At 36.7% G+C, this 12314-nt stretch overlaps 1 protein-coding gene across 3 annotated transcripts in view; it reads right to left on the reverse strand.

Moving 5' to 3' along the window:
• The window catches only part of RFX8 (regulatory factor X8), a 118807-nt gene that overhangs the window by 69987 nt on the left and 36506 nt on the right, over positions 1 to 12314 (reverse strand). The gene's annotated exons all lie outside the window — the stretch shown is intronic.

The raw sequence follows: 12314 nt of genomic DNA on the forward strand, positions 1-12314 counted from the left end.
TGTCTTCCATATTTTGTCCTGAAGCTGACCTGAGCCTAGCCTGAACTTTGGGAAAGATTCCCTGGATCCATTCTAGCAACTTATATAGCTATTGGCTGTACTTCTTTTAATGCATGTCTGAGGGAGAAGAAAAAAGTAAAGCAGTAGGTTCTTGGGGCCATTGCTATTCTCCAAGAGAAGCCTGGGACCCTGTGTCACTCCCTGGAGCAAGGAAAACATGGAAATAGCTCTCATATAGGAGAATTTCTGCAATTACTTCCTGTGTCAACAAAACTACAGAACTGAATCAAAAAAGTTTTACTTCCTGTGCACAGAAAGCTAACCTCTGATGGTTCACCATAACTGTTTCTCTGATCCTGGTGCTATCTAATTGGGCAGAATAATTGATACCCACAGTTTGGATAGATTTAGCATTCCAGAAATGCTAACTCACCATAAAATTGTTATGCTCATTTCATCATCACATTCTCCCTTCAGTATTTTTTACCTGCCAGTCATATTATCTGGGACTTTATCATGGAAAAGGGGTGTAATGGGAAGTGAGAACAGTGAGGAGTAGAGGAGACAACAGTAACATCTAGGTTTTGTCGGTGAAAAAAAATGTATACTGCTGAGATGAGGAGGACTATAATAGACAGGCAGACCAGAAACGCAAGAATTTCAAATAATTTAGGAAATATATTTGTCATCTTCAAATGACATCTTGGCAGGGTGGGATAACAATTGAGTTTCTCCAGGTAGTATTTATAAACCGCCCATTGCCACTACATCTGGGACACTGCATAAATAAAGACAGAATAAATCGAAGTAGGCATAATGCCTAGAACACATCAAGAAGGCAAAACAGTGCCAAGGAAAAGAAAGTTCTGAAAATGAAAGGCTGGTGAAAAGTGAAACCTAATCCTAAAAATATTTATAAACTTCTAAAGAGGGTACTTAAAAATCTCACTGCCTCCAGGAAGCCTTCCCGAGGCAGCAACTTTGTCACCACAACTCAACTTTGTACAAACGTGCAGTTTACAAAATACCCATACTCCTTTGCTCAACCACAATATAAATACTTATATATACAGTGACCATATTTTCCAAACACCAAATCAGAACACATGATCTAAGAAAGGATAATCCTTTTGCAAACTTTCTTAAAAACATACTTTTTTCTTGTAATTGGGATTGTTCTGAATCATCTGGGATATATACCAGTCCCATCACCAAGCTTTAACAAGCACCTACTCTGTGCCAGGCACTATTCTACATGATAGATAGATAGATAGATAGACAAACAGATAGATAGACAGATAATAGCTGGTAGCACAATGGATAGAACACTGGGCCTGAAGTGAGAAAGACCTAAGTTCAAATCAAACCCCAGACACTTGCCCTGGGTGACCCAGGGCAAGTCATTTAACTTCTGTTTGCCTCAGTTTCCTCATCTGTAAAATGAGCTGGAAAAGGAAATGGCAAACCACTCTGGTAAGAAAACCCCAAATGTGGTTACAAAGAGTCAGACATTGGTACATGGCACATACTCAAAAATTGACCATGTACTAGGGCATAAAAACCTCACAATCCAGTGCAGAAGGGCAGAAGTAGTCAAAGCATACTTTTCAGATCATGATGCAATAAGAATTATTTGTAACAAAGAACTATGGAAAAATAAGCTAAAAATTAATTGGAAACTAAATAATCTAATTCTAAAGAATGAGTGGGCCAAAGAACAAATCAGAGAAACAATTAATAACTTCATTCAAGAGAATGACAATAATGAAACAACATACCAAAACTTATGGGATGCAGCAAAAGCAGTTCTTAGGGGAAGTTTTATATCTCTAAACGCTTACATGAATAAAATAGGGAAAAAGGAGATCAATGATCTGGGCATACAACTGAAAAAGCTAGAAAAAGAGCAAATTGAAAATCCCCAATTAAATACCAAATTAGAAATACTCAAAATCAAAGGAGAGATTAATAAAATCGAAACCAAGAAAACTATTGAATTAATAAATAAAACAAAGAGCTGGTTTTATGAAAAAACTAATAAAATTGATAAACCTTTGGTCAATTTGATCTAAAAAAAGAAAGAAGAAAATCAAATTACCAGTATCAAAAATGAAAAGGGTGAGTTCACCTCTAATGAAGAGGAAATCAAAACAATAATTAGGAATTATTTTGCCCAATTGTATACCCATAAATTTGACAACCTTAGAGATATGGATGAATATCTACAAAAACATAAACTGCCCAGGCTAACAGAAAAGGAAGTGAAATTTCTTAATAACCCCATCTCAGAAAAAGAAATTGAGCATGCCATCAATGAAATCCCTAGGAAAAAATCTCCAGGACCAGATGGTTTTACATGTGAATTCTATCAAACATTTAAAGAACAACTAATTCCTATACTTTGTAGACTGTTTGAGAAAATAGGTGAAGAAGGAGTCCTACCTAATTCTTTTTATGACACAAATATGGTACTTATACCCAAACCAGGTAGATTCAAAACAGAGAAAGAAAATTATAGACCAATTTCCCTAATGAATATTGATGCAAAAATTTTAAATAAAATATTAGCAAAAAGATTGCAGCAACTTATCACCAGAATAATACACTATGACCAGGTAGGATTTATTCCAGGAATGCAAGGCTGGTTCAATATTAGGAAAACGATTAGCATAATTGACCACATCAACAACAAAACTAGCAGAAACCATATGATCATCTCAATAGATGCAGAAAAAGCCTTTGACAAAATACAAAATACAAAACACTAGAAAGCATAGGAATAAATGGAACCCTCCTTAAAGTTATAAATAGCATCTACCTAAAACCATCAACAAGCATTATTTGTAATGGGGATAAGCTAGATGCATTCCCAATAAGATCAGGGGTGAAACAAGGATGTCCATTATCACCCTTACTATTCAATTTGGTACTAGAAACGTTATCTGTAGCAATAAGAGAAGAAAAAGAAATTGAAGGAATTAGAATAGGAAAAGAAGAAACTAAATTATCACTTTTTGCAGATGGTATGATGATTTATTTAGAGAATCCTAGAGAATCAAGTAAAAAACTACTTGAAATAATAAACAACTTTAGCAAAGTTGCAGGATATAAAATAAACCCACATAAATCCTCAGCATTCTTATACATTAGTAACAAAGCCCAACAGCAAGAGGTAGAAAGAGAAATTCCATTCAAAGTTACTGTAGACACTATAAAATATTTGGAAGTCTATCTGCCAAGACAAACCCAGGGCCTATATGAACATAATTATGAAGCACTTTTCACACGAATAAAGTCAGATCTAAATAAATGGGAAAATATCAGTTGCTCATGGTTAGGCCAAGCTAATATAATAAAAATGACAATTTTACCTAAATTAATCTATCTATTCAGTGCCATACCAATTGAACTACCAAAAATTATTTTACAGTGTTGGACAAAATAATAACAAAATTCATCTGGAAGAACAAGAGAATATATAGGATATTAATGAAAAGAAATGCTAGAGAAGGTGGCCTAGCCATACCAGATATTAAACTATACTATAGAGCAGCAGTCATCAAAACTACCAGGTACTGGCTAAGAAACAGAGTTGTGGATCAGTGGAATAAGATAGGAACACAAGATGGAGAAGTCAACAACTATAGCAATCCACTCTTTGATAAACCCAAAGAGGCCAGCTTCTGGGCTAATAATTCACTATTTCACAAAAACTGTTGGGAAAATTGGAAAATGGTACGGCAGAAACTGGGCATAGACCAATATCTTACACCACATACCAAAATAAAGTCAAAATGGGTTCATGATTTAGGAGTAAAGGCTGATACTGTAAGTAATTTGGGAGAGCAAGGAATAGGGAAAGGGAAAGGGAATGAGCATTTATAAAGCACTTAGTACATTGCCTGGCATACAATAGGTGCTTAATAGGTATTTGCTTATTCCTTTCCTTATGTGCCACATATATACACATCTGTGTGTGTGTGTGTGTGTATAAATGTATATAACATATATGTGTGTGTGTATATATATGTATATATATACATATATACATATATATACATATATACATATATGTATATATATATGGAGAATGGAAGGAATAGTTTACTTATCAGATTTATGGAAAAGAAAAGAATTCATGACCCAACAAGAGATAGAGAACATTACAAAATGCAAAATGGATAATTTTGATTATGTTAATTTGAAATGTTTTTGTACAAAAAAAGCCAATGCAACAAAAATTAGGAGGGAAGCAGAAAACTGGGAGAAAATCTTTACAACTAGTGTCTCTGATAAAGGCCTCATTTCTGAAATATACAGGGAACTGAGCCAAATATGTAGGAATACAAGCCATTTCCCAATTGAGAAATGGTCAAAGGATATGAACAGGCAGTTTTCAGAGGAAGAAATTAAAGATATCTGTAGGCATATGAAAAAATGCTCTAAATCACTACTGATTAGAGAAATGCAAATTAAAACAACTCTTAGATACCACATCCCTCCTGTCAGATTGGCTAAAATAACAAAACAGGAAAATGATAAATGCTGGAGAAGATGTGGGAAAATTGGAACGTTGTTACATTGCTGGTGGAGTTGTGAGATGATCCAGCCATTTTGGAGAGCAATTTGGAACTACACCCAAAGGGCTATGAAAATGTTCATACCCTTTGACCCAGCAATACCACTTCTAGGGTTGTATCCCAAAGAAATCACACAAGCGGGAAAAGGACCCATATGTACCAAAATATTTATAGCGGCTCTTTTTGTGGTAGCTAAGAATTGGAAATCAAAGGGATGCCCATCAATTGGGGAATGGCTGATCAAGCTGTGGTATACGAAGGTAATGGAATACTATTGTGCCAAAAGAAATGGGGATGATACGGACTTCATAACAACCTGGAAAAACCTACACGACATAATACTGAGTGAGCGGAGCAGAGCCAGAAGAACATTATACACAACCACAGATATATGGATTCTGTGAGGACCAACCCTGACAGACTTCACTCTTCTCAGCAACACAAGGTACAAAGACAACTCCAAAGGACTCACTATGGAGAATGCTATCTACATCCAGAGAAAGAACTATGAAGTATGAATGCAGATTGAGGCACACTTCATGCTAGCCTTCCCCCCCCTTTTTTTTTGTTTCCTTTTCTCTCTTTTGTTTTTCTTTTGGGTTGGTTTTTTTTTTGGTCCTGTTTCTTCTCTCGCATGATTCATTTCATTGATCACAGTTCTTCTCCATAACTTGACTAGTGTGTAAATTAATTCAATGCGAAGTTACGCATGGAAGCTATATGGGACTCCATGCCTTCTTGGGGAGGGGGGGAGGGAGGGAAGAAAATCTGGAACTCAAAATTATGTAGAACTGAATGTTGTAAACTAAAAATAAAAATTTAAATTAAAAAAGGGTCAGACATGACTGAAGAACAATAAAAATTTTGTGTTTTCTAATCTCTCCTGTTCCATGTGTGGTTACACATTCTTTTTCTATTCATAGCTATGAAAGACAAAACCTTCCATTCTCCTCAAATATATATATATATATATACACACACACACACACATATATGTTATATACATTTATACACACACGTAGATGTGTATATATGTGGCACATAAGGAAAGGAATAAGCAAATACCTATTAAGCACCTATTATATGCCAGGCAATGCACGAAGTACTTTATAAATGCTCATTCCTTTTCCCTTTCCTTTCCTTTTCTTTACTATGTACTAGCTATTGTGTTAAGCATTAGGAACACAAGTATAAAAATGAAATGGTCTCTGCCCTCAGCAAGATTCCATTCTACTAGGATGTAATATGTTCATGGACAAGCAAATTCAAGATATTACAAAATAAATACCAAGTGATCATGTGACCGTGTCAACATGATGCTGGACCACTTATTGTTGGTTCAGAGGCCTATATGTCTTCAATACGCCTAAGTCAGCATAATCTGTTTTCCAGTGTACTCTGGAATGCATGCCCTCCTCACCTCTATCTCATAGAATTTCTTCCTTCAAGATTCAGCTCAACCATGACCTTCCTCACGAAGCCTTTCCTACTCTTCCCAGCTGCTTTTGACTCCCTTCACAAGCTCCCCTGTATTCATTTTGTATGAATTTTGTATATTCTTATTTAACAAGGGTTTTGTGGTTAGGTCACACTCACATGTAGCCTACATGGGGTGGTCACTGTAACTTAAATCATGACTACCATATTGATTCTCACTATCCTTCTTATAAGGTAATCTCAGGGTTTGTTTGGATATTTCTTAATTACCAAAATTGTAACCACTCTCATTAATTAATCAATTAGCTCATTTCTGCCCCACTTCCTTTAAAATTCAATATTTAATAAACTATAGAAACCTCTTTTCCCATAAGAAGCTGCTCATCTCTTTCTCTATACCAAAACCTTTAATCTCTTTAGCTTAAATAAAAATAAAGGTTACTATGTACACAATTTATGAAACTTGTAATAAATAATAACACAGAAACATAAGCAATTGTTTACAACACTATAATTATAATTATTTCAGCTTTGAGAAAGATCGCAACCAGAGTCATCTCTCTATATTGACTCCTCCTCACTTCTGGAACAGCCTCAATTTTCAATTCAGTCAGGATACCAATTAAAGTCTCTTCTCAAGAATTGTCTTCATCTTCTTTGCAATTTAATCGTTATCACTTGTTGTGAGAAATGGTGGGAGGAATTTATCCATAGGATAGTGATAGCAGATTGTAAGTCAGGTGACTGGTTCTAATCAGAGCTGTGATCTAGCAGAGATCGGGCTTCTGATCAAGTGAAAGTTTGGAGGCTTGTATGCATGTTTAACAAGACATTTGAGGAGGGCATGATGTAGGCATTCAGGGGTTTGCATCTGGCCAATGAAGGGCCAGGTGGAAGATCCGAATTGGGAATCAATAAAAGGACTGACATTTGTCTGAGTCCTTGTACTCTCCTGTACTCTGTTCAGGGGAGGTACCCATTTATTCAGAAGGAATAAATGTACACTATAATGAAAACCTTCCTGGCTTCCCAACAAGTAGTGTTTATTCCTAGACAGCTTGAGAAGAGGGACTGTTTCATTTTTGTCTTTGTATCCTCTGCACATAGTAGGTGCTTAAAAAATCTCATTGATTTACTGATTCTACTTAAACTAGAGACTAAGACCTGCAACTACTTAACTTGCTACCTCTAGAACCTAACATAACAAACCCAGGCACTCACTGGGCCATTCTAACAACATTGGTGGCTGAGTTTCCATCAACGTCCAGAAATGGGGATTCTAGTGATAAGACCCTGTCATTGTCTAGTTTAGGTATAAAAGCAAAGACAAGAGACTCTCACTCCTTTTCCTCCCCACACTGACCCCTGTTCAACTCCAATAGCTTTGGAGGTGTGTGGTCATTCAGCTATTTGGACCTCAACCTTATGCCACTGGTTCAACACAATCCATTCCCTTCCATCCAGCCACGCATCAACTCATTCCTTAGATATTTTTTTTAATATGCAAATCACTGTGTTGGACGCTGGGGGAGATATAAAAGTTAAAAAGACACGATTTGTTTGGAGGGGTTTTTTTTACCCACAAAATTTACAATTAACTAAAAGTGCATTGCTGTCCCTTTCCCCTCTGTAGCCAGTTCAATCCAATAAACATAAATTAAAAGCCTACTATGCGCAAAGTGCTGTCCTAGATGCTTAAGATAAGTAACAAGAATCACTGCTGAATTATTTGCTAGTTTTATCTAAATTGGGGGGAAACTATAATATTCGATTTAATTTGGGATTTCATCCATCAAAATGTCCATGTAGCATGAGTAGAAAAATATTTCATAGTTGCTAGGATAGAGGATAGAGAGAATTAAATGCATAGCCTTATCTAAACTTACAAAAGCAAAACTTAGAGAAGCTGTCAGCTGTCAGCTGTCTTGTACATCCATTACAATGCTATAGTTCTAAAGTAAATGCTTAGTAACGGGTCAAAAGGTGGTTTTGCCGGGAGCGGCTAAGTACCTTAAAATGAATTTGTGTCATCTAAAGACTGCTGAAAGGGAAGCAATGTGGCATAGTGGAAAGAATTATCCAGACATCTGCTGGAGCTCTCTCTCTCTGACAAAAGCCGAACAGCTAATAACTTCTTGACTTGCTATAGTGATAATTTCATTCTTCAAAAGATGGAGGGACAAATAAGGGGAAATCATATTCTGGATCTGAATCTCCCTAACTGGGATAGAAATTATGGTATTCCAAAAAGAAAGATCCCTTCCATCTTATAATTTATGATAAAGGAGAGAAATTTTGAGCATAATCTTCCTTGTACCTCCCTTCCTCCTTCCCTCTCTCCCTATCTTTCTTTGTCTCTGTTTATGTCTGTCTGCCTGTCTGTCTGTCTCTCTCTCTTTCTCTCTTGTCTCTCTCTTGACTGCCTGTCTTCCCCCCCCCCCCCGCCCTTCTTCCTCTCTTGCCTCTCCAAAATATAGATACAGAAGCAGGATACACAAAATGGCCCCCTGTGTAGTATTGCTCACTTACATGGCTCTAGCCTGATAAGCTAGCAGCTGGTTTAATAAAAGGATTTGTTCTGTGAAGTTTGGATTTGGTCAAAGGGCCACACTTGAGGACTGAGAGGGCCATGTGCGGCCTCGGAGTCACAGGTTCCCTACCCCTAAGCTAGATGAATGCAATGATTTCCCCATAAGTGACACTACCATTTAGATTCTCCCACCAGGGGTTTACATAAGAGAAAGAACATTGTTTTTGAACAACAACAGAAAAAAAAAAACCATGGCTGTACTTAATTAGTTTTGCTGAAGGAGGGAGATGGGGAAAAGGGCATAGCCACAGAATTTCTGTAGCCTGGAAAGTGATGTGGATTACAAAGGGTTCTGAGGAAAGATGGGAAGGATCCCAAGGAATAAAAGGCTTCAGGGGAAGTTTAGCCTAGGGAAGATGGAAATGCACAAGAACAAAATTCTGAAGACACAAAGGGAAACAAATGAGACTTGTCTAAAGAAACCGACATGTACGCATAAGAAATTCACCAACTTAGAATGTTACAAGAATGTGTAGAATATGGAAGGAAGATTGTAATAGACAATTAACTTAAATGTGGCACAGCCCTGTTGGAGTGTCAGCTATCGAGGGGATTTGTTTTGCTTGACTGTGCATGTGTTTTATAAGAAATTTTTTTTCCCAATGGAATGAGGGTAGTAGTGGTGGGGAAAAAATACATTTCTATTAATTTAAAACAGTAGAATGTGAGCAGTGCTAAAGGTGTGAAATGCTGCATGTATTTTCATATGAGGCCACCGTCAGGTCATTCATTGTCGAAAAGCAGTTAGCTTTAACTGTTTTACTTCATTATAAGAGACCTTTCACAAAGTGGGAATAATCTGGAAATGCTTGTCATCTGAAAACAAAACACATCCATAAAACTGAATGTGACAAAAAATAGAAATAATGTCAGGAATCTAAAGTTCAGAATAAGCTGAGGCTAGTGAGGGAATCTAAGGACAAGCAAAAGGGGATTTGAAAAAGTTATATTGGGAGAAAAGGGAGAATCAAAGAAGGTGGGTGATAGGCTGATGACAACAGAAAAATGCTGGAGCTGCTCAAGTCTTATCTTGCTTCTGTTTTCTCTACAAAGAACAGTGGTTTTTACCCCAGAAATGACAAAAATGACTATCTTGAAGTTGATATCTAAAGATAAGTACATTCCAGCAGTGGTGTCAAACTCAACTAATCTATATGAGGATTCCTTCAGGTCACATGTTGATTTAGTTTTAAAATGTGAAATTATCCAGGTTTTAGTAGATTTTTATTTATTTTGTTAAATATTTCTCAATTACATTTTAATCTGGTTCTGGTTATACTTAGGTGTGTTACCTGTGGCCAGCTCCCAGCTCCTAGCACTAATTTAACACCAATGAACCACATCCTTGGATCTAAAAAAAAAAAACCCTGGCAGATGTGATTGCTGAGCAACTGTCAAAGATACTTTTAACATTAATACATTGTTGGTGGAGTTGTGAACAGATCCAACCATTCTGGAGAGCAATTTGGAACTATGCCCAAAGAGCTATAATAATGTAATATAATATATATATATATGTATATATATATGTATATATACATATATATATACATATATATATATGTATATATACATATATATATACATATATATATATATATATATATATATTTAATAACCCTTTGACCCAGCAATACCACTTCTAGGGCTCTATCCCAAAGAAATCACCCAAGTGGGAAATGGACCCGTATGTAGGAAAATATTTATAGCAGCTCTTTTTGTGGTGGCAAAGAATTGGAAATCAAGGGGATGCCTATCAACTGGGAAGTGGCTGAACAAGTTATGGTATATGAATGTAATGGAATATTATTGTGCTATAAGAAATGGGGAAGATTTGGACTTCATAATAACCTGGAAAGACCTACATGATCTGATGCTGAGTGAGTGGAGCAGAACCAGGAGAGCATTATACATAACCACAAACATATTGATTCTGTGCTGACTAACTTTGATAGACATGACTCTCCTCAGCAATACGAGGTTTAAAGACAGCTGCAAAGGACTCACTATGGAAGGAGCTATCTACACCCAGAGAAAGAACTGTGGAGGCTGAATGCAGACCAAGGCAAACTATTTGCTCTCTTTTTTTTTCTTCTTTTTTGGTTTTGTTTCTTCTCTCATGATTCATTCCTTTGGTCATAATTCTTCTTTGCACCTTGACTATTGTGAAAATAAGTTTAATGCAAAAGTTTATGTAGAATCTATATCAGACTGCATGCCATCTTGGGGGGAAGGAGGGAGGGGAGGGAAGGGAAGAAAATTTGAAATTCAAGAAAATGTAAAACTAAGTGTTGTAAACTAAAAATAAAAAATCTAATTAAAAAAAAGACAAAACCAAAACAATTTCTGCCACCAAGAACCTTTTGTTGTTGTTCAGCCGCATCTGACTCTTTATGACTCTTCATTTAAGGGTTTTCTTGGCAAAGACATTGGAGTAATTTGTCATTTCATTCTCCAGTTCATTTTACAGATGAGGAAACTGAGTGAAGTGACACACAGATAGTAGGTATCTGAGGCTTAATTTGAACTCATGAAGCTGAGTCTTCCCAACTCCAAGCCCATTATTTCACTATCCACTGTGATACCTAGCTGCTCCCACTTTTTGTGGTAGCCGAGTATTAGAAATGAAATGAGTGGCCGTTAATTGGGGGATGACAGAACAAAATTTGTTTGGATGGATTCCACATAACGGAATATCGTTGCATTGTAAAACAAACAACAACAAAAAAAAACCAAGTGTGAAGAATTTGGAGACACTTGAAAAGAATTATGTGAAATGACATGAAGCAAAATAAGCAGAACCAAGAATGCAGTTTATGAACTGATGACAATAACTGAAAAGAAAACAACCCTGAGAGACTTAGAGACCTCTGATCACCGCAATGACAAATCTTGTCACCAGAGGCCTGAGGATGAAATAAACCTGCTGACTCAGCAGAGAGGCGGTAGATCATAGGTGGAAAATGAGATTTACGTTGTCGGACATGACCAATGCAATGGCTTTGTTTTCACTATGTCTCCTTGTTTCAAGGGAGTAGTCTATTTTGGGCAGTGGTTATTAGGAAGTAATAGTAATGCTTAAAAACGTTAAAATAATTACTTTTTAAAATGAAATATATTTTCAAAACCTTAAAGAGTTATATAACTATCACTATCCATGTACATAGAATCACAGCTCTAGAGCTAGAAGGCACCTTGTAGGTCATCTAGGCCTCCTTCCTCATTTATTTTTAGATGAGGACACTGAGGCCTAGTGACAACAAATGTAAGTAGCAGAGTCAGGATTAACTTCAGGTCAGCTTACACCAAGGTCAGGGCTCCAAACAGGGCACGCTTTCTATCATACCAGTTTGGGTTCCCTTGTGAGAGATGTGTTCCTAAAATCCCCAGATTTCTCAATGTAAATGGCAAAGTTAAACTTAGAACTACAAATCCTGTGAATAGATAATATCTGCAGGATAATACAGCTTGCACCATAATGAGAAGTTGGTCAGCGTTGCAAACCCTTAGAGAATTCTTAGCTTAGCTGGCAAAACTAGATGCAGCAGAAATACTTCAGGGGTCAGCTGCATTTGCGTTTTGCCCACTAAACTGGATTGCGGCAGAAGGCATGGGGATTGGTCTATATGTGTTTTGCTGGTAAAGGAAACATTACACTGACAGAGGCCTCCCACAATGTCTGACCACCCAAGAGAAGATGTGAGCAA

Source organism: Trichosurus vulpecula, chromosome 4 (assembly GCF_011100635.1).
Source record: "Trichosurus vulpecula isolate mTriVul1 chromosome 4, mTriVul1.pri, whole genome shotgun sequence".
Lineage (NCBI taxonomy): Eukaryota > Metazoa > Chordata > Mammalia > Diprotodontia > Phalangeridae > Trichosurus > Trichosurus vulpecula.